Source organism: Lissotriton vulgaris, chromosome 2_2 (genome assembly GCF_964263255.1).
Source record: "Lissotriton vulgaris chromosome 2_2, aLisVul1.2, whole genome shotgun sequence".
Classification (NCBI taxonomy): domain Eukaryota; kingdom Metazoa; phylum Chordata; class Amphibia; order Caudata; family Salamandridae; genus Lissotriton; species Lissotriton vulgaris.
In genome coordinates, this window is record NC_141688.1 from 239,314,042 (window position 1) to 239,334,610 (window position 20,569).

Genomic DNA, 20,569 nt, shown 5'->3' on the forward strand with positions numbered 1-20,569 from the left:
CCGTTATCTGTCTGCAAAACTCTGGAATATCTTACCACTGCATATCCAGGGTTTAAATGACCTCCTGGCTTTTAGAAAGGCTATCAAGACTCACCTTTTTTGTCAATACTTGGTTATGTTATGTTCTCTATTCATCGGCTGCGCTTGCCCCCTCTCCTCTGATTATTCGCCGGGACGCCCCTTTGCCATGGCAGCCGTGCGCTATATAAGAGCATGTAACATATGCAGACCAAGGAGAGATCTTGCGGCAGCATTCTGGACTCTCTGTAGCCTCTGTATTTCTGACTTGTCAACTCCCAGATTCAATGAACTGGCATAGTCGAGTCTTGACATAATCAGAGCCTGGATGATGATCTACCTGGTAGGGGCACCAAAGAAACCCAGGATGGGTTTGAGTCCGTGCAACAGACCAAAGCAGGTTCCTGTCACCGTTTTAGTTTGAGTTTAAAAGTTGAGTGAAGCATCCATCCAGACCCCTAAGTTCTTCACTACAGGCGCAGGGGCAGTGCCTAGGCTCTTTGGCCACCAGAACTTGATGTTCAGTCACGGCCAAAAGTGCTAACTCAGTGCTATGGTCAGGGCGAAAACCATTTTGAGAGGAATCGAGCCTTTAGTTAGAATTTAGATACTCAGTGAGGAGAGAGTTCACGTAGGCCTCCGTGATCTTCGCCGTCCAAGCTAGCAAGGAGATAGGCTGAAAGTTAAGGAAGGTTTTTGAGCAGCGGTATTACCCTAGCCTGTTTCCAAGCCATACGTTACAGGAAAGGGTAGACCCAATAAGTGTCGCTGGGACCTGGGTGTATATTAGTACATTAAGGAAGGGGTCGCAGTACACATTCATTCAGTGTAGAAATAATATAAAATTCAAATAAACAAGCAAAATGTAAAGAAAATCACAGTACAGGTTGGGTAGGTACTCTATCACAGTGTGCCTCTGGAATAATACATATAAGTTGCATCATAAATTCATTACGACATTTTGTGCCCCAATATTTGAAAGCGAGGGGGTGAGTGAGGGTATAAGTGAAAGATTTGTGCAAGGAATGAGAGAGAATACAGTGTAGGTCCAAAGGCCCTGATCCGCATAAAACGCTAGTTTACTGGTGTCAACTTAGAGCCACAGTACAATGCAATCTATGTCCACAATTTTACGAAGCAATGCTACGGTGTGCTTGAGTGAATGCTTCCTTGTTCAACGGAAAAGCTGGCAGGTGTTAAGGTTGGCAACGTTTCGACTCCAAACGATTATGAGGGTGTAGCTTGTAATTCAACCGGGGTCTTCCTCAGGACAAAAGTGACGTGTGGGAGGGGGCAAGCTTCCTGGAGTGAAGAATGAATAAAGTGAAGATTAAGTGGTTTTAAACGTACGAGCGTGAGATTTTGTCAAAACGAAACATGAGAGTACAGGTTTAAAAACAGTAGAGAACATGAACTTACATTCGAGAATTAATTGAGGCGTGGGATAAACCAAACCGGAACTATATGCGGGCACCTCGGCTCCAAGCAAAAGTGGTTGTTGTGTTTTCAGTGTGATATCTGAAAATCAAGCATGGAAAACAGGCTTAAAGGCCTCGGTATAGCAAGCACCATTTGAAAACCATACACTACTAGGTTTACACTCTCTGAGAACATGTGGGAGAGACCCCCGTCTCGTATGTAAAATTGAAGGTGTCCCTCTTTTGTTGCGCGTTCTGTGAAAACAGTAAACGATTGAACTCATCATCAAGGGTTTAACTAATACCCACACAGAAAATCAAGAGTTTGACAACCACAGGGTTCATCTGACATAAATACCTCGGGGAACCGTGAATAGCATAACCCCCCGTCTCGAGCTTAAATCACCGATATTGCTGAATAGCGATCTGGGAATACAAAAGGTAGAGAAATACGACCCATTATGTCCGATTGCCAAATAACCTAAACATCTCAAAGTTCGCACATGGGTACTGTGGACCGAGGCTTGTGGAGATATAAATACCAGGGGGTAGCAAAACACAGTGTGACTCCTGCAAAGCGTCTCGCCGTCAGAGCAGAGAGCCATGTAGTGGCAACGACGGTATTACATAGTGAAAAGTTTACGCGCATGGACGTTGTCTCACGCCGAATGCAGTGACTATCAGTGTAGAAAGACTTAGCGTTTCCCTCACTAGCGGCCCGACGTGGACAGGGAAAAATAAAGACGGGGTACGGTGTAATCATACATATGGAATAATTGAGCTTTATGAGGGCAAAAGGCTCATGATAGAAACGAAGTTGAAAGAGTCAGCCCGTAGCACTAAAGGGCAACCTTTGTGGATTCAATTAACAGTGATTTAAGGCACTCGTAGGACAACGCCTACCTCACGCACAGGAGGGTAAAACCGTCATCAAGTGTGCCAGTGCCTGATGATCATGAAGTTACTATCAACTGTCGGCAGAACATTTCATGTGAGGGATTCTCAGCACACTTTAAATGAAAAAATCAACAACACAGAATAAAACGTATGAACTTACCCGGGAAGACAAATTTAGTTAAAATTACATGAATGACGAGTACCTCTCACACAGGAGGATAAATCGTCACTGATCGTGTAACACAGGGTCCTCCCTGATGGCCCTGCCACATGCAGGGGTCTTCATAAAGGGAGCATAGAAAAGGTCAAATCATCACACAAATGCACATACTATGATTGATGGATAGGGTTGTTTGTCTAGTGTGATTCAATCAACCTGATGTGTGATGCCATGGCACTAAGACATACAAATGCTTAGGTGGATGTCTGGTGTTAGTTGTAGTTTGTAGAGTGTAGACTCAAAAAACCTCCATGGGGCAAGATTCAGGGGCAAAGTGTCGCTAATTGTGCCTTACTGCTGTCCGGTTCATTCAAACCGTTGTTTATGGAGTCAAAGAAGGTCATGCACTTGGATTCCCGGATGTTCAGTATCTGTTCAATATTGCCACCTCTTGGTCCCAGAATGGCTCTCTCCAGCACCAACCAATGGAGATTTTCAGGTGCATGTCCCGTCCTTTGAAATGGTCGACCAGGGGTGCACCTGCTACCTAGCAGCGAATACGGTTACAATGTTGTAATACCCTTGCTTTTATCTTCTGTTGTGTCTGACCAATGTAGATAAGTCTGCATGGGCATAAGGTGCCGTAAATGACATTCCTCGTGTTGTAATTAGTCTAAGTCTTGAGTGTGACCTTGCGTTGTTTGTACTCAAACTCCTTAGTTTGTATGGTAGTGGCGCATGTCTTGCACTGTCCACATCTATAGTGGCAGAGAATTGGCGGTAGATTCCACAATGACTGAATGGTTGCAGGTTTGGGTGAATCAAGGAAGAAGCGCACAATGTGGTCTCGTATACTCTTGGCCTTTTTGTACAAATGCATTGGTAGGCACGCTTGTTCTATGTCATCTGATATAAGGCCCCAATGTTTATTGATGACTTTTTTTATAGCATTGATTTTGGTAGAAAATGTCGTCACACAGATCATCCTCTGCTCTGTTGAGTCAGGTTTGTCTCTTAGTTGAAGTAGGGTTTCGCGAGGGCTGAACCATGTCTGTTTCATGGCCTTTTTGATCAATCTCTCCGGGTAGCCTCGTTCCAGCTGTCGGTTACTGAGATCCTCACATTCTAGCATGTAGTTAGATTTCATGGAGCAGTTTCTGCAGATGCGCAGAAACTGCCCGAAAGGCAAATAATCCCTGAGGCCTCTCGGGTGGTGACTCTTATATTTGAGTAATGAATTTCATTCAGCCGGTTTGCGGTATAGGGTATTCCATGTGTATGATTACACTGCACCACGTCTTTCTTTATCCCTGTCACATCGGGCCACTGAGGTACTGGGTTTTTCAGAACCGGTACTAATCCGGTAACCCAGCGGTGTCAGGACAACACCCAAAGACCCCGGATTCCCCTGTCTTGGCAAACAGAGACACGGGATACTTGTTGATGACGTCAAAGACCACAATTTATTGGTTGCAAACAGGGACAGAGATCTACGAAGTACACACGAGTAGTTCGTCAGAGACTGCACACTTAGATAAACGGAGCACGGTCTTTTATGCTGAAAATCATGCCTCAGGCAGCATTACAATTTACATTTGGTGCATACAAACTGACCAATGGCAATGTAGCATTTCAAAAGTAGCAAATGATGACAGTCAAAGACAATCCCATTTTCCGTTGTCCAGCCCACCAAAAGCGATCACGCACATGGTCGGTTTCCTGTTTGATCAGGCCGGACAAACCCATCGTAAACCCTTCAACTCAGATCGATGATCAAGTCGTAAAGGAAATGCAGAAACAGATGGAAAGGAGATGGAGAAGTGGGACTGGTGTACCATAAACTCGGGCACGTCCTGCCCTTTGATCTTTATCAGACCAGCTGCTGAACAAGGAACTGGCTCAGCGGGATTCGCCCCAGGCAAGGAGTCAGTTCGGCCAGGTCAACCAGAAGTCAGCTAAGGCGTACGTGTCTCAAGGATTTCTCGGCCGCAGTCATCGGGCCTATGTTAGGGCAACCATACAAAATGGCTGCCGTATACAAAATGAAAGCCGAAGGTTCAAACTACACCCTTGAATATAGAGTGTTCTCCTATATCGATTCATACGAAAACACTCAGACACATTACACTCGCCATTTGCGGTCTGCTAAGACCAAAATCGTCCATTTCCGACGATCTTCATAAATCGGGTTCGGAACTTTCGAACCTAATTCGGAACCACGGAACCACAGACCCTCCTTTTGCCCTATCATAGGCAACAAACCCAAACCCATTTTAATCCGAATCTGGATCTATATTCATCAGGTCATCGATATGCTGCTGTAGCATCATCCTATTACTAAGCATCTCTTTCTGGACAGGTTTCCGTACACACAAAGTAGCACAAAGGCCACAAATAGCAGGAGCACACTGTACACAGAGACATAACATGAACAGGATTGCTAAGACCATCCCAATAACCATCAAAATCTTCCAGCCCCAAGTGGATATCAATCCCCATAACCATCCCATCAAAGACCAATCTCCTTTGTCCAGATGGACAGAATCAGAGATTTTGTGCAATTTGGAAATGGCCTGGAAGACCGATGGAGCACTGTCTGGAATAAAAACGCAGCAGCTTGATTGAATCAATCTACATACTCCACCTCGATCTGCTAGAATAACGTCTAGGGCAACTCTATTCTGAAGTGTCATAAGTCTATCCGACTGAAGCTCAGCAGTCAAGTTACCAAGGGCACCGGCGGTCTCAACTATGGTGGACTCAACCACTCTTGTAAGCTGACAAATATTCCTACTGTTAGCCATAGGTCCCCAAAACGGCAGAAAACCCTTAACGAAATCTCCCAATTCTTGTCCTGCAGTGTCTTCTTGGCTAAAGACACCTCTAGCAACTCTTGTTTTATGGTAATCTGCTGCAGCTGTAAAAGTGGGAGGTAACAGAAAGGAAACAAAACATGTGCCCGAGAAGTTGGGGGGCAACCATGTATACGCATTGTCATAGCAAACAAAGTAGGTACCCTTAGCAGCTAAGAACGCTGGGGAAGACTGAGACGGAAACACGTAAGTCTCAGAGCAAACACTCTTCCCTAACTGAGCCTTCAGATTCTTACCGTTGCCCTGCAGACAATAGTAGCCTTCATGGGGCACTATCCAGATCGGTAGAGGACTTTTTGCTCGCTGGTTAATACTCAGACTAACTCCATATCCAGTGACGTTCCAACCACTATATGGTTGCCTCTCATCTTTCGGAATAGTCTCAACTGCGTTAGTCCCTTTAATCATGTTGACTATGCCTTTAGCTAAAGCACTATTCTTCGGATTATCTTTCGGTGAACGTAGGGGGTGGACACTATGGGCATAGATAAACATGGTTCTGTAAGCTCGAATCGAAACATTTAAACTGAAGGGCAAGACTAGACAAGGAATACCTTTATCGGTTGTATGAGGCATCAAACCACAAATCCAACAAATCCAGCAGTTCGTTGTATTAATCACTAACTGATGCTGGTGCAAAAGTTGTATGAAGGGATTATTAGAAAATTCCAAACGTCTGACTACCTCATATTCGGGCAAAGGATGAAAAGAATGAGAAGAAATAGTAGGTGAAGGTGTAGGTTGCACAGTGGAATTAGACGTCATTTTAAAAACAAAGGCTACATAACCAGCTATGAATATTACGAAACTCAATAGCAAAAACAAACATGGTATCAAAAAGTATTTCTTCGACATTATTTTGCATATTCTTTTCCTAAAAGTCAGTGTCTGTACAGGTCTCTCCATCTCAAAGAAATCCATCCTAAACTAAATGCGCTGCCCGCGGTGGTTGGTGGATTCTGCTTGAGAGTGCCTCTGCTGAACCCAGGAAGGCTGCCTCGGGCCAACAGAACCCTCGACCTAGTGTCTCAGGCGTGCACTCCCAAGACTGGTAGCAACCGCGACCCTAGCGGAAAGAACCAGATGGCAGTTCAAGAAAAACAAAAATGAGTAGATCCTTGGTGGAGAGTTAACCTGTAAACAATAAAAAATCGACTTTATTAATATTTTATTTGTCCATAATTCTCGATCTCAGATTGTAGCGATCTCTTCCAGATTGTTCTTGATCAGTAAACAAAAGGTGAGGCTCTGTAGTGTCCAATCGCTCCCCAGGAGGTACTGATGCTTGTAAAATGTTGTCGCTCTCTTCCTCTGAGCTAGTTCCAATCAACCGAACATCACTGAACAGCAAAAACCGCGGCACTACTTCTGTCTCAGAGTCCGCAAGACCTTCCTGGACCCACTTGTCGTAAGGCAAAGGCAAAGGTGCCTTTTTGGTATGAGAGCCGTGGATCCAGTGTCTTTTCCCTCGCACTCGGACTGCAGATCTTGTAGACAAAAGCACCTGGTAGGGCCCAGTCCAGCGGGGTTGCTCGTTCTTCACCCGCTGAAAATTCCGGACAAAGACCCAGTAACCAGGTTCGAGGGAGTGACCAGGCTTGTAGAAGACTGTCATGTACCTGTTGGCGTAAAACACTCATTTTAGTTGTCAATTCACGCAAATAATCAAGCAAAACAGGATACTCAAGGTCACTAAACCTCGTCGGTCTTGGTACGCCCCAAATATTCACCGGGCGACCAAACACAACTTCGTACGGGCTCAAACCCATTCGTGAGTGCACAGTATTTCGGGTGGACAAAAGTGCTAATGGCAGGGCGTCTGGCCATTGCAAACCAGTGCTTTCTTGAATTTTGGCCAACTTCAACTTAAGGGTGCAATTATAGCACTAAAATAAACCAGCTGATTGGGGGTGATTTGCAGCGTAGATTTCTGCCTAATCCCGAAGCCCTCACACACTTGACCCACAAATTCACTTCCGTTATTACTCCAAATAATTCTCGGCATTCCAACCCTCAGGAAAAATTCCTTTATCAAAACTTTCGCTGTGGACAAAGCAGTATTGTCCTTAAGGGGGTAAGCTTCTACCCATCTAGAAAAGGACCAAACAACTACTAACACATATTTCAAGTTGTTGCATCTCTCCATATGGATAAAATCTAGCTGCAAAGCCTCGAACGGCTACGTTGGAGGAGCAAAATGACCAGCTGGTGTTGGGGTTCCCTTACCAGGATTATGCATCAAACACACCATACAGTTCTTAACTAAATTCTCTGCGCATCTGGGGATTCCTACATTCTGCCAAACCGGAGCCAACAACTTGCAAATTCCTTTCACACTAATGTGTACCATTCCATAAGCCATTGTAACAACTGGGAGCACATACGCATTAGGCAGCAACCATCTCTGATGTTCAGACAAATCAGTCCAACAACCATTCGAATCCAATCTACCCTTACTCTCTCTCCATTCATCCAACTCTTTCTCTGTAGCCTCACTCTGAATAGTTTTCTCGCTCTCTATGGTGTCTTCACACATGCTCTTCTCTGGAACCCATCTCACCGGACCCGCAACATATATTCGACTCATCAGGTTTCTAGCAGTTTCTTTCGCAACTTCATCCGCAAACGCATTACCACGACCAACGTCATCCGTAACCTTTTTATGGGCACTACATTTCATGATCGCTATTTGCAACGGTAACGTAAGAGATTCAAGGAGTTCATTCACCAGTTGTCCATGATGTATCTTCGTCCAATGCGATGTCAAAAACCCACGTTCACGCCGCAATCGTCCAAAACTATGAGCCACACCAAACGCATACTGACTATCCGTATACACATTCACTCGTTTCCCTTTCGCTAACACACACGCTCTCGTAAGTGCAATCAATTCTGCCGCTTGTGCGGAGTTATGTGGGATACGTGCATCTTCAACGACCGTATGCAAAGTCGTCACAGCATATGCTGCAGTCGTATCACCATTCGATAATTTAAAACACGAACCATCAACCCACAAAGCATCATCGCAGTCAGGAAGAGGAGTATCCCTCAAGTCTATTCTCCCTTTCGTCTCTTCTTCTGTTTTTAGAAAACAATCGTGTTGCTCTCCACTATCCTCATCTGTCTCAAGCGAAATCGGCAACAACGTAGCCGGATTCAAGGTATTGCACCGCTTGATGTGCACATGGCTCGCTAACAACGTAAGTTCATACCCTGACAACCGAGCACTAGTTAAGTGCTGTGTCTTCGTATGATTTAGCAAGGTTCCACTGCATGTGGAACCATGATCACTAACGTATTGTCCATAACCAAACCCGCAGATTGTCGAATGGAAACAGCCGCTGCCGCTGTGGCTCTCAAGCAACTCGGCAACGCTCTGGCTACAGGATCTAAAGTTGACGAAAAGTATGCACATGGGCGTTGCTTCTCGCCAAACTGCTGAGTCAAAACCGATAATGCACATCCCTCTCTCTCATGGACATACAATGTGAAAGACTTACTGTAGTCGGGAGTACCCAACACAGGAGCCGAACACAACGCATTTCGTAATTTAGAGAAACTCTTTTGACATTCGTCAGTCCAAGGAATAGGATTTGGAGTATCCTTAACAGTAAGAGCTATCAAAGGCTTCGCTAGCAGAGAAAAATTAGGGATCCACTGTCTACAGTACGACGTAATACCCAAAAATGCACGTACTTCTCTCTGTGTTGTAGGGACACTCATTTTCGCAATAGCTTGAATTCTTTCTGGGATCAGTTTCCTTCCCTCCTTCGATAAGAGGTGACCTAGGTAGGTAACTTCTTGTCGACAAAATTGCAGTTTCGAAAGAGAAACTTTATGATGGCAATCAGATAAATGAGACAACAAGAACACAGTGGCATCCTTACAGATGTCTTCGGTATCAGCAGCGACCAACAAATCGTCGACATACTGAATAACAGCTGCACCTTCAGGAAAAGCTAACAAGTCAAGTTGCGTCTTCAAAGCTTGACTATAAATCGACGGACTCTCGCAATAGCCTTGAGGAGCACGCTTAAAGCGGAAACTTTGTCCTCCTAAAGAGAATCCAAAGATGTCTCTACTCTCTACGGCAATCGGGATGCTGAAGAAAGCATTCTTCAAGTTGATCACCGAGAACCAGGTGGCAGAAGCCGGAATCAACGTCAATAATGCAGTGATGTCAGGTACAACAGGAATTGCGGAACAACAATCTTGTTCACTTCACGGAGATCAATAACAAACCTATATACAGGAGGCTGTGAAGAATCAGTTATCTTTAAGACAGGCAAAACAGGACTATTACACACATTACCTCGTGTCTCTTCAATAACGCCCTTGTCAATCAGATCATAAATGATCGCTAAAAGTGCTCGTTCACCATCACTTGAAATACGATATTGTGGAATGCGCTGTAACTTAGCATTCGCCTTCAGTGTCACAACATATGGGGGAATGTCTAACAGGCCTACATCGTTTGGACCTGTAGCCCACAATGAGTCAGGTAGTGAAGACAATTCCAATGGAAGGCAATCTTTCGAGATATATATTGGAGAGATCACATTCTTACCCAAAGTAAGATGTACTCCTGACGGAGAACAGTACAAAGTCGCATACAATCTCTTCAACACGTCCAGACCTAGCAAGTTCTCATCACAACCTGTAGTCAAAAGAAGGGGTGCTTCAAACCTACGAGGACCAACAGAAAGAGGCAATGGAACAGAAATCGGATTCATAACGGGGGCACCAGAAAAACCTATAGAAACATTACTAAAGCCAGACAAAGGTGCGCCAGGGAGTTTAGAATGCATAATAGAACTCTTCGTAGCACCAGTGTCTAGCAAAAAAGGCTCTGACACACCTGATGCAATCACTTCAACGTAGGGTCCACTCTGATATACTGGAACTGAAACAACTCCCTCTCTTTGGGCCCGATGTAGGTAATTCTAAATTACCACTTCTAAAATACCGAATCATACCGATTCGGTATTTAAGAAGTGGTAAATTAGAAGGGGGGAAATGTAGGTATTTCAGATTCGGTAAATACCGAATCGTTAAGATTCGGTATTTACCAATTCTGTAAATACCGAATCGGTAAAGCCCATTGATTCCTATGGGCATTGCAGCCCATAGGAATCAATGGTCATTACCGAATCGGTATTTACCGATTCGGTAAATACCGATTTTTTTAAAGGGTGCCGGGGGTGTCACTTTGACACCCTCTTGCACCCCAATTTCAGACTTGTGTGCCATGTGGCACACAGACATGCCCTAAGGGCATGTCTGTGTGTCAGATTGCACAGGTGTGCATGCACAGATGTGCATGCACACCTGTATTCAGTATTTTACCACCCAATTGGATTGGGTGGTAAAATACTGATTCTTAAAGCCCTGTGGCACTCTGACATGTGCCAGCTACATCTGCATTTACAGAATCGGTATTTTACCGAGTCTGTATTTACCGATTCGGTAATGTTACCGAATCGGTAAATACAGAATCGGTAAAATACCGATTCTGTAAATGCATGCCCTACATCAGAAAACCTTAATACCGGTCGGAAACGGCCGAATTCGGCCGTTTCCGACCGGTATTAGGGCACCTACATCGGGCCCTTTGTCTATGGCTGTCCTAACAATCATTACCTTGCTCTTCTTCGCCTTCAACATAGTAATCATCCAAGTAGTACTGTGTAGACCTACCAGACGAATTCTGCTGTTGGTCAAAACTGTTCATTGAATTCTGCGGAGGCAAAGGGCGCCCAGTCTGTCCGTGACCTCTACCTCTAGGCGCTTGCTGAGCACCTCTACCTCTAACACCAAGAGCATTATTTGCACGTTGCAACAGAACCGGACAACTATTCTTATAATGACCCTCTTCCCTACAATACGCACACTGATTAGGCCCATACTGAATACGCTGTTGAGGAGCCTCGTCTCTTTGCGAGTTCCTCGAATATTGTGGTGACTGTTGATAATCACGCTGATTATTAACACGGGGTGGATAAGCTTGTTGTAGAAGAACTTTGGTCTTCAATTCCTTAGTCTTCTTATCTGCTTTCTCTAACTCGTCCTTGCGCCTATTCTCATAGTACTGAGCCGTAGCTAGAATCTGCGCCGATGTAGAGACAGGCCAAGCACTCTCGGAATCCTTCAACTTGGTACACAACTCAGGAAGAAGATTGTGCACAAATTTATCAACAAATAATCTCTGGCCACCCTCGGTAGCCATATCCTGACCACTATGACCAACAAAAGTTTCTTCGAAACGCGAGAAGAAGTCCGAACCAGACTCATCTTTTTTCTGCTTACACGCAGAAAACTTGTCCCAATTCACACATACTTCAGGCATCAAAGTTTTCATAAAAGTAATAATTCTACCAGGAAGTTCAGTAATAACATTTTCAGGCTTAGCACCTCCAACTTGTCTATCATTTGCAGCAACAACATTCACCCACGTATCACCCAATTCATTATCATGATCCCTTTGTCGAATGACATTCCAGATGGGCTGTGGAACAACATTCCCAAATAGCATGTCTATGTCCGCCAAATTCATGACGCACGAACTCACAGTTTGCGTAAGCTCTTTATAATATCCCGCCGGATTCTTCCGCGGATCAGGTAAAGTCTGCTTTAGTGCTAAGACTTCTGCACGTTTCCATGGAACATGTACCCACACTCGCTGAAAGTGCGCCGCAACAGCTCCATCTTGAGGTCTCCAAACCGGAGGAACCTCTCGCATCGGATACTGACTTGTCTCCTAACCGACGAATCTGGCTCAATCAGCCGTTCAGCAGGGACATTGCTTCGAAGTGACAATAACGTCGACACCGCTCTCTCGATGTCGTGTAGACTCACAATCGTTCCTTTAGCAAACTCGGAACGCAATCGGAACAATTCTTCAGGCACTTTACCCACTTCGCCCGTCCATTGTTCATCGAGGAACGCACACATGAGCTCGAAAACATAACGTTGCTTCGGTGCTTCCCATTGCCGGAAAACATCCATAATGCCCTCTAGATCGTACTGGGACTTAAACGTCACCCATCTACGTGCCATATGATCCAAAACCACTCGCTCATCTGTATCGGGCAATTGGCTACGCAGCTGTCTACGCTCACTCACAGGAAACATACCCAATTGTCCCAACCAAGGAGTCAAGAAACCGGAAAAAGCAGCGGTCATCCGCTGTCTAGGAGAAGGAGTAGTCGGAAGGACAAGAGGAGACGAAACAGTAGTAGAAGAATCCATAGTCGGAACAGGCATAGAGACAGTAGTAGCAGGAAGAGACAAAGTTGGCGGCCCCTGAGGAGGCTGCGCCAAAGGGACAGTAGCCAACGAAGGAGCTGGCTGTGGAGGAATTGCAGGAGGCAAAGCAACCGGCAGTTACACAGCCACAACTGGTGGCGGTGGTGCCGTAGCATTCTGCACATAAGGTGGCGGTGAATTTAACAACTGCGACATTAAAGGATCTTTCGCAAGATCCTTCTCGTCTTTCTGCTCTTTAGACGGCAGTACTGGGTAGCATCTGTCTACCGCTAACTTCCTCACTCTAAGCATCTGTTCGCTTTCCTGCTCTTCTTCATTATCTCTATATGCAATGGCAGTTTGCACCATAGACATACCCTTCTTATTCTTCTTCGCTAACTTTATTTCTTTCTATTTGGCTTCTTTGCGCCATATGCGGAAAGAGTCAAACATCGCCGGCCGGGCTTTCTTCTTGAACAACTTCACTTCGAGGTTATCCAAGACTTCTGTCTCAAAACTACCATAACGGGGCCACTGTAGGACACCGTCATTCTTCGTGTATTTAACCCAAATCTCATTGTAGCTAATAGGACCCACGCCATGCTTCACATATAGGTCGTAGGTAGGAGTTCCAATCGGAGGAACCGGACACGAATCCTCTAAGTACCACAACTAAACAATTTCCTAAGACTGCTAAAACCAGGCATCTTGCTCACTAGTCTAGCTTCAAACAACAAGGGTAATCTGAAATCGATAGTCTCATGAATACACAAATCCCTTGGCTTTGGGGCCTGCAGGTACCAAATCAAAGCTATCCACTAAAGGATATAAACAAACTAAGAACTAGGAGACGCTCTGTTTATACTTAACTGAGTTGTCGATGGCGTCACCAGAAGACCCGTCAATCGTCTCGCTCTACAAACGTCTAAGGCTCCAAAACAGGGCGACAGTCAGGGCAGCAGTCCTTCGTAGCCGTCGGAAAGCGGGAAACCTCGCAGCAAAGACTTTCGGACCACAACGACATACAGGGGTCGATGAAGTGGCTGGCCTTCCTCCAGAATTTTTTCACGAAGCTTCTCACGAACCTCTGGCTTGGACCGGTACCGCTGAAGTCGCCCCACGTTGGGCGCCAATTGAGGTACTGGGGTTTTCAGAACCGGTACTAATCCGGTAACCCAGCGGTGTCAGGGCAACACCCAAAGACCCCGGATTCCCCTGTCTTGGCAAACAGAGACACGGAATACTTCTTGATGACGTCAAAGACCAAAATTTATTGGTTGCAACCAGGGACAGAGATCTACGAAGTACACGCGGGTAGTTCGTCAGAGACTGCACACTTAGATAAACGGAGCACGGTCTTTTATGCCGAAAATCATACCTCAGGCAGCATTACAATTTACATTTGGTGCATACAAACTGACCAATGGCAATGTAGCATTTCAAAAGTAGCAAATGATGACAGTCAAAGACAATCCCATTTTCCGTTGTCCAGCCCACCAAAAGCGATCACGCACATGGTCGGTTTCCTGTTTGATCAGGCCGGACAAACCCATCGTAAACCCTTCAACCCAGATCGATGATCAAGTTGTAAAGGAAAGGCAGAAACAGATGGAAAGGAGATAGAGAAGTGGGAACGGTGTACCATAAACTCGGGCACGTCCTGCCCTTTGATCTTTATCAGACCAGCTGCAGAACAAGGAACTGGCTCAGTGGGATTCGCCCCAGGCAAGGAGTCAGTTCGGCCAGGTCAACCAGAAGTCAGCTAAGGCGTACGTGTCTCAAGGATTTCTCGGCCGCAGTCATCGGGCCTATGTTAGGGCAACCATACAAAATGGATGCCATATACAAAATGGAACCCGAAGGTTCAAACTAAACCCTTGAATATAGAGTGTTTTTCTATATCGATTCATACGAAAACACTCAGACACATTACACTCGCCATTTGCGGTCTGCTAAGACCAAAATCGTCCATTTCCGACGATCTTCATAAATCGGGTTCGGAACTTTCGAACCTAATTCGGAACCACGGAACCACACCGCTAGTGAGGGAAACGCTGAGTCTTTCTACACTGATAGTCACCGCATTCAGCATGAGACAACGTACACGTGCGTTAAATTTTCACTACTTATTAACTTTGTTGCCACTACACGGCTCCCTGCTCTGACGGCGAGGCGCTTCACAGGAGTCACGCTGTGTTTTGCTCCCCCCAGGTATTTATATCTCCACAAGCCTCGGTACACTGTACCCATGTGCGAACTTTGAGATGTTTAAGTTATTTGGCAATCGGAAATAATGGGTCCGTATTTCTCTCCTTTATATATTTCCAGATCGCTATTCAGCAACATCAGGGATTTAAGCCCGAGACGGGGGTTATGCTATTCACAGTTCCCCCAGGTATTTATGTCGGATTAACCTTGTGGTTGTCATACTCTTGATTTTCTGTATGGGTATCAGTCAAACCCTTGATGATGAGTTCAATGGTTTACTTTTTCACAGAACGGACAACAATAGAGGGACACCGGCAATTTTACATACGAGACGAGGGTCTCTTCTACATGTTCTCAGTGAGTGTAAACCTAGTACTGTATGGTTTTCAAATGGCACTTGCCATATCAAGGACTTTAAGCCCGTTTTCCATGCTTGATTTTCAGATATCACCCTGAAAACACACCAACCACTTTTGCTTGGAGCCGAGGTGCCTGCATATAGTTCTGGTTTGGTTTATCCCACGCCTCGATTAATTCTCGAATGTAAGCTCATGTTCTCTACTGTTTTAAAACGTGTTCTCTCATGTTTTTTTTTGACAAAATCTCACGCTCGCACGTCCAAAAGCACTTAATCTTCACTTTATTCATTCTTCGCTCTAGGAAGCTTGCCCCCTCCCACAGGTCACTTTTGTCCTGAGGAAGACCCAGTTGAGGTTCAAGCTACACCCTCATAATAGTTGGGGTCGAAGCGTTGACAACCTTAACACCCACCAGTTTTTGCTTTGAACAAGGAAGCATTCACTCTAGCGCCTGCAGCATGGCTTCGTAAAATTGTGGACATAGATTGCATTGTACTGTGGCTCTAAGTTGAAGCAAGTGAAGTTGCGTTTTATGTGGTTCAGGGTTTTTGGACCTACAGTGTATTCTCTCCCATTCCTTGTACAAATCTTTCACTTATTCCCTCAGCCACCCTCTCGCTTTCACATTTTGGGGCACAATATGTCGTGATGTATTTATGATGCAACTTATATGTATTAATCCAGAGGCAAACTATGATTAAACAATAGTGTACCTAACCAACCTGTACTGTGATTTATTTTACATTTTGCTTGTTTATTTGAATCTAATATTTTTTCTAATCTGAGTAAATGTATACTGGGACTCCTTCCCTAATGTTTCTTAGCCATAGGCACGACCGCTGCGCCGAGGGACCCATTAATCACCTGTTTCAAAGAATGTATAATAGTGGGTAGAATTTTCCGGAATTGGTTGGGCTTCAGAGGATCAACAGGAGAGCCTGACTTGACAATCACACACCTACCCTTGCTGTGACAAACTAAGAAGGGGTGCCGCTCGCAGCTGAGTCACTGTTTGTGCCGCTTCCGTGGATTTCCTGCCTGTGTAGACGACGCTTTGGAAAGGTGAGAGGAGAAGGCGTTACAGACCCTCAACCAAACACCGGGTTGCCTGCTGTTACAGGGGACGGGACTGCGAGACCCAGGGTTCCGCGCAGGAGCATCAGAGCGCACCTGGAGTCTCTTCCCACCCCCTACTCCTCCCTGTTTGCCTGCTTGCTTTAAAACAGCTCGCGGCCCCCGCTTCGCGGGAACCGCTCGCAGCTGAGTCACTGTTTGTGCCGCTTCCGTGGATTTCCTGCCTGTGTAGACGACGCTTTGGAAAGGTGAGAGGAGAAGGCGTTACAGACCCTCAACCAAACAGCGGGTTGCCTGCTGTTACAGGGGACGGGACTGCGAGACCCAGGGTTCGCGCAGGAGCATCAGAGCGCACCTGGAGTCTCTTCCCGCCCCCTACTCCTCCCTGTTTGCCTGCTTGCTTTAAAACAGCTCGCGGCCCCCGCTTCGCGGGCGCCGCTCGCAGCTGAGTCACTGTTTGTGCCGCTTCCGTGGATTTCCTGCCTGTGTAGACGACGCTTTGGAAAGGTGAGAGGAGAATGCATTACAGACCCTCAACGAAACACCGGGTTGCCTGCTGTTACAGGGGACGGGACTGCGAGACCCAGGGTTCCGCGCAGGAGCATCAGAGCGCACCTGGAGTCTCTTCCCGCCCCCTACTCCTCCTACAAAAACGTGCAACAGACGTACAGCGGGACGCGTGTGCGGGACGCCGGACGAAGCCCGGACAAAGGGCTGACAGTCTTAGACAGTCCGAGACAGGCTGAGACTGGACTGGGCACGCCACTCTGCCCTTGTTGAACCTGACCTTTTCTCTACAGTAAGACTAATAATCCCTGAAATATTCGTTCAATCTTCGATATTCTGTACCGTATATTTGTGAGTCCTCTTGTCTTGGCAGTTCGTTAAAGTTCTGGATTTAATACCAACCTTATTCAGAATGCCAAAGAAGAATGTTATGGTGGGGGGTAACTCTATTGAAAATTATATGGTACAAGTAGTGTCAAAGATTATAACGTGGCAGATGTTTTTTGCACTTCGCGGATTTCTGCTACGCGGAACTCAGAAAACTCCACCCAGGCTTAAAAATAAACTGGATTAACATGGCATTTGCCTATAAGTGACATATTATCATATACATGACCACAATCAAGCATCCATACCCTGGAAAGGCTCTCAAATATTGGAACCAGACATCTACATTAATGAGCCATTTTACTAATTTTAGGATGATCTGCATCCTAATAACTGGAGTGGGGAATTCCCAAAAAAGAACGGGATGGCTCACCAGGGGACACTCTAGTGACGGCCGGCCCTCGTTATAAATAGAAGGACTGTTCAAGGATGTTCGTGAGGAGTGGGGGATCCTAATAGCTAAAAACCCCAGTACACCTACCCATGTTTTAAATTACGTCATTTATTAATGGGTGGTGTTGGGGTGATTAAAAATAAGTATTGGGCACGTGAGACACCATTATGCGACTTGTGTCCTATCTAGGTCAACATGGTTCAGCCCAACGAGGGCCTACTGTATATCTCTTTTTAATTCCTTGTCACCAGTGTCAAGACACACTCAGTGCACATGCAAACATACTTTACCAGTTCCTAATGACTGGTCACTGTCAATGATAGGGTTCCTAATTTTGGTACAGATAAACTTCATAGAGGACTAGGATGTAGGGTGCCAAGTAGTCACACATTCATCAAAGCTGTCTCCCTGCCGACAGCACCTATTTGTGCGTCTACATACTCCCGATTATCAGATACCTTTAACAGCAAGACAGACTGATTACCACAGTACATGTTCATAAACAATTGCAAATAATGAAGTCTCTAATTAATACTTGTAAGATCTAATACAAAATATGCATTCAACTAGATAAATTAAATATTTCAGTCACACAAAAGGCCTTTAATTCATGGTCACTGTTTTTTAACAGTGACCATTGTTAACATTTTTTAACCTCTTTCAGTGTCGAAATCCACATCGTTTCTGCTCTACGGAGGGCAAGTTCCCTATTCCCATGCCTTGGGTCAATTGGAATAAACTGTATACTATAATATTTTTCCAGTTTCTGTGTGTTACCTTAGCAGGCAAAATACTGCAAGGCTATTGGACATCTCTCATGCTTGCATCTAATTGCCCTGATATTTTCCAAAATCTGTTCCTTACTATGACCTAATGGTTCTACCAATATACACAAGGCAACCCTTGCATATAGTAATGTACACAACATATTTCGTGAAACAAGATATAATTGTGGGTATTTGGTATGTGGTGGTTGTATTATATTGGAATGTCAGCTTCTGTGTATTGACACACGCTAAAGTCACCACATTTGAAGAAGCCTCTCCTGATCTGCTGTGTTGTCTTCTGTTGTCTTGTATACTTGAATGAATGGATTGTGTCACAGTGTGAGGACTCTAATTTTTCAGTAACCAGAATTTATCTTGGGAGCTTGCAGTATGTTGATCCACTCATAAGATGTGGCCATGTTATGGATCTGGCTTCTTAATAGTCTACAACATTTGTAATGTATCGATCACATGATTACTGCAGTGAAAAATCTATATCAAAGCAACTGAAGTAATCAAAATACTATCAAAGTTTTACAAAGACTTTTTGAAAACAGACAATAAGAACAGACCAAGAATAAAAGATTTACCAAAACATAGGTTATTTACTCCTTTCTTCTTTTTACAAAAAGAGAGGGAAACAAATATGGCTGTGACATTGCATAGAAGTATTGCAATAACCAATCTATAACCTATATTTCCACCTTCAATCAATCAATCAATCGTAACATTTGTATAGCGCACTACTCACCCGGAAGGGTCTCAAGGCGCTTGGGGGAAGGGGTCTGCTATTGCTCGAACAGCCAGGTCTTGAGTTGTCTCCTGAAGGCGAGATGGTCCTTGGTCAGCAGAAGGTAGGTGGGGAAGGAGTTCCATGTCTTGGCCGCCAGGTAGGAGAAGGATCTTCCTCCGGCGGTGGCTCTTCGGATGTGTGGTACGGCGGCGCGGGCGAGGCTTGTGGAGCGTAGCTGGCGGGTGGGTGTGTAGAAGGTCAGGCGGTCGTTGAGGTGCTTCGGGCCCAGGTCGTGGAGAGTCTTGTGTGCGTGGGTGAGGAGCCTGAACGTGATCCTCTTGCTGACGGGGAGCCAGTGCAGCTCCCTCAGGTGGCCGGAGATGTGGCTGCGACGGGGGATATCAAGGATGAGTCGGGCAGAGGCGTTCTGGATGCGTTGGAGTCTTTTCTGTAACTTGGCTGTGGTCCCGGCGTAGAGGGTGTTTCCGTAGTCCAGTCGGCTGGTGACGAGTGCCTAGGTGACAGTCTTTGTGGTTTCGGTCGGGATCCATCGGAAGATCTTGCGGAGCATGCTTAGGGTGTTGAAGCATGACGATGAGACGGCGTTGACTTGTTTGGTCATCGAGAGGGAGGAGTCCAGGATGAAGCCCAAGTTGCATCCATGGTCCGTTAGCTTGGGAGCGGTGCCCAGGGCAGGGGGCGACCAGGAGTCATCCCAGGCGGAGGGTGATGGTCCCAGGATGAGGACTTCCGTCTTGTCTGAGTTCAGTTTCAGGCGGCTGTTCTTCATCCACTCGGCGACGTCTTTCATCCCTTTGTGTAGGCTAGTTTTGGCGGTTTTGGGGTCTCTGGTGAGGGAGAGGATCAGCTGGGTGTCGTCGGCGTAAGAGATGATGTTGAGGTTGTGTTGGCGTGTGATGGCTGCAAGGGGTCTCATGTAGACGTTGAAGAGGGTGGGGCTGAGTGATGATCCTTGCGGTACGCCGCAGATGACTTTGGTGGCCTCGGATCGAAATGGGGGGATGCGGACTCTCTGTGTTCTCCCGGTGAGGAACGAGATGATCCACTCCAGTGCCTTCTCTTGGAAACCAATGTTGTTGAGGCGTTGAACTAGGGTGCGGTGGCAGACCGTGTCGAACGCTGCAGAGAGGTCCAGGAGGATGAGGGCCGCTGTTTCCCCGTTGTCAAGCAGGGCTCGGATGTCGTCGGTGGCTGCGATGAGGGCGGTCTCAGTGCTGTGGTTGGCTCTGAAGCCGGACTGCGAGGGGTCGAGGGATCCGTTCATCTCGAGGAAGGTGGCAAGCTGTCTGTTGACGGTCTTCTCGATGACTTTGGCAGGAAAAGGGAGGAGCGAGATGGGGCGGAAGTTCTTGAGGTCGGTGGGGTCGGCTGTTGGTTTCTTCAGTAGGGCGCTGAGCTCGGCATGCTTCCAACTCTCCGGGAAGGTGGCGGTGCTGAAGGAGGTGTTGATGATGTTCCCGAGTTGGGGTGCGATGATGGTGTCGGCTTTGTTGAAGACATGGTGGGGG